Source organism: Mandrillus leucophaeus, unplaced genomic scaffold, assembly GCF_000951045.1.
Source record: "Mandrillus leucophaeus isolate KB7577 unplaced genomic scaffold, Mleu.le_1.0 Scaffold91, whole genome shotgun sequence".
Taxonomy (NCBI): Eukaryota; Metazoa; Chordata; class Mammalia; order Primates; family Cercopithecidae; genus Mandrillus; species Mandrillus leucophaeus.
The window spans coordinates 6,476,196-6,479,677 of NW_012109919.1; the positions used below are offsets into that span (position 1 = coordinate 6,476,196).

General features: G+C 38.0%; 1 long non-coding RNA gene across 1 annotated transcript in view; it reads right to left on the bottom strand.

Annotated features, from left to right (window-relative positions):
- The window catches only part of LOC105531819, a 76,704-nt gene that overhangs the window by 44,370 nt on the left and 28,852 nt on the right, over positions 1–3,482 (bottom strand). The window lies entirely within an intron of this gene.

Here is a 3,482-nt window from a genome sequence, read left to right on the forward strand (position 1 = left end):
TAAGAAATATCTCCACATCACACAGTTCATAAATGCCAAAGTTGAGATTTAGATACTGGTTCAGCAAATTGAGTAGCCAATATTGTTTTCACCAAGACACAGTGTTTCCCAGTCACAGTCTTCAAATCTGTTGAGTTGCTTCATGACCTCTCACAGGTAAGTCTAAGTCCTTAAAAAGACAGCCAGGGGTAAAAATACTGGGTTGATCTTATGGTGAGTCCTCTTCAGGTCATATACACATTTAGCTCATCTTCATTTAGAAATAGGGAATTGCCTATGTTTTTAATACAGAAGAGAGATTATAAGTATTTGTGTGACCATCTCAAACACTTTCAATTTCTACCACTCCAACAATAAAGGGAAAAGAAAAAAGAATGAGAAGAAAAGAGAACAATTCGCATTGAAGGTACTTACTTAGATTAAGGAAGCAAAATGTGCCTTCAGAATCTAGCACTAAAGTTTTGCTTCTTTTTTTTTTTTAAATGGTAGGTGGATGGAAACATGCCATATTTATCTAAACACATCTTATAAAATCATCTGGTGTAGGCGCAAATTCAGTCTCCTTGCTTCTGGTCTCTTTTTCTTCCCATTCCCTCAGGAGTAGCTTTCTGGGAACTGCTAATTCATCGAGGATGCTGAAGAGGACAGGGCCCATGCTGATGACTCACATTCTTTCAAATACAGTCAAGGGTGGGCCGGAGGATTGCTTTGGTTGAGTCCCGTTACACACATCCTCTGGCTCTCTGCAAGCTATTTGTAGAAGCAGACAGAAAGCTCCAGGAGAGACGGTCCTTGTCAGAGGGCTGGGAACAGCACCAGAAAAACTGTTTCACCCCATCTCTGACTCAGATACTTCCTGCCCTGGCTGGAATCAGATATTGCCAAGACAGCTGTGCGAGAAAAAAAAAAAAAAAAGGAAGAAAACCTAACTTTTCAAAAGTAAGCTTCTATTTAAATGGAAGTTAATCAAGTAGTTGAATTTGGACAAAGATTCAGGTTGTGACTGCGCAGTGCCACCAGAAAGTCTGAGCTCAGTGCCAAAGTCCCTCGTGGCTAAATCCACCAGCTTGGACTGGGTGGGTCTGAGGAATGCGCTAGCTGTTAGTCACATCCGGACTCCGCAGATTCTGCTAGGAGTTCACCTGGATGACAACAACCGAGCAGCCAGGTTGGGGGAGAGTGAAATCTAAAATGCATCTCATTTTCTTTCACATTTTTTAAAGTAGTGAAGAGCCAGTTTCTACAGTATTTATTATTTGTGCTGACTATAGAGGCGCTGCTTGATTAAAATAGAATGTGGACAATTCACTAAAGCATTCATGGAAAAAGCCACCCAAAGTCTTACCACCCAAAGATAACTACTATAAAAAATTATGCACTTGAATCCATATGAGAACATTTATACTCTTGTTTCCTAGTCTGTATATATGTATATGTATTATGTAAGTGACCTCATATATTTTTGTACCAATTTTCCACTTTATATGAGGTTATTAAAGTTTTTATCAACTTTTTATACTTCTGATTTCTTTCATTTTCTCTCAAATTGTTTTCTCATATAAAAATAATATCTCATGCTTACTAAGTGCTCACAATGTGTTGTCACATAGTGTTCTAAGTGCTTTATATATATGTGCTAATTTAATAGTCACAGCAAAGCTTAATTTATATCTGAGGGAACCAGAGACTCAGAGAGGTGAACTGACTGGCTGAATGTCACATAGATGAAAAGAGGGGAAGCCGGAACTTATCCAAGTGATCAGATAAAGAACTCACACTCACTGCATATACCTCTTATCTCTATATAACCAATTCTTCCGTAAAAAAATAGGTACATTTTATCATCAGATAACTTTTCTCCTACCGTAATACTCTCACTCCAGGGAGCTATTTGTTTAACAAATAATCTCTAGGATCATACACTAGTCCTGACCCTGTGCTAGTTATTGGGAAAATACAAAGTTAAATGGGACACAACTGATTCACTCATTAATTTATTAAAGCACCGTTTGCTTTTGCTGAACACCAAATGTATCCATTGTTCCAGAAACTAGAGGTATAAAAACAAAATAGTAGAAGGACTTGTTTCATGGAGTTTATATTCTCACTGGGTAGAGAGAAGACAAAAACTAAGCAAACAAAACTATTTTGTGATGACAGTGTTGTGGAAAAATAGCAGGGCAGGAGGTAGGGAGGTTCTGGTGCTCTTCTCCGTGGGTGCTTGGGGAAGGAAGGCCCCACAGGTGAATGGCATTGAAACAGAGACATGGGGGAAGTGAGGAAGTGAAGCACATGGCTGTCTGGAAAAAAGCATTCTGCAGCATGCCACAGTTCTGAAGAGGGGCATGAACATAAATATAAGTAAGTGTTCCACGGCAGGGAAAGCAAGATCGAATCCATGGAAGCAAAGCCAGGGAAGAACAAGCCATCAAACATGGCAGGAGGGAAGGCTGTGCATGAAGGGATGGTGAGGCATAAATGGCCAGAAAATAGGTGGTAACCATATTATAATGAACTTGAATGTCAGATTGTCTTACTGCAGTAAGAAGCTGGTCTATAGTGAAATATCACCTCACATCTGTTAGGATGGCCATTGTAACAAAACGAAACAAGAAATAAAATGAGTAGGTCAGATGTGAAGAAACTGGAACCCTTGTAAACTGTTGGTGGGAACGTAAAATTGTGCAGTGATGATGGAAAACAGTAGGAAAGTTATTCAGAAAGTTGAAAATAGAGCGACCATGGAATCTAGCAATCCAAGTTCTGGGTATATGTCCAAAAGAAGAGAAATCAAGATATGAAAGAGTTACCTGTAATCCCATGTTCAACGAAGCATTACTCACAATAACCAAGATACAGAAACAACCCAAATGCCCATTGACAGATGAATGGATAGAGAAAATGTGGTAAATATATATAATAAAATGTTATTCAACCATAAAGAGAAGAAAATTCTGCCATTTTTGATGACAGGGATGAACCTTGAGGTTATTGTGCTAAGTGAAATAAGCCAGTAACAGAAGGACAAATATTGTATGATTCCATTTATATGAGGTATTGATAAAAGTGAAACTCAGAGAATCAGAGAAGAAAATGGTTCTCCAGGCTAGAAGAAGGAAGGAAATGGGGAGTTGTTGCTGAATGAGTATGAGGTCTCAATTACGTCAGATGAGTAAGTTTTAGAGATATGCTGTACAACACAGTGCCTATAGTTGACAACATGGTATTGTGCACTTCAAAATTTGTTGAGAGGCTAGATCTTACTGCATACACACACAAAACAAAACAAAATAATAAACCAAGCAACATAAGAAAACTTTGGGACATGTTGGATGTGCCATTACCCTGAACGTAGTGATAGTATCCAATGGGAGTTTAATCCAAACTCATCAAATTGTACACATTAAATATGTGCAGATCTTTGTATGTTCATTATACCTTAATAAAGCTGTTTTTTATTTAAAAAAAAAAAAAAAAAAAAA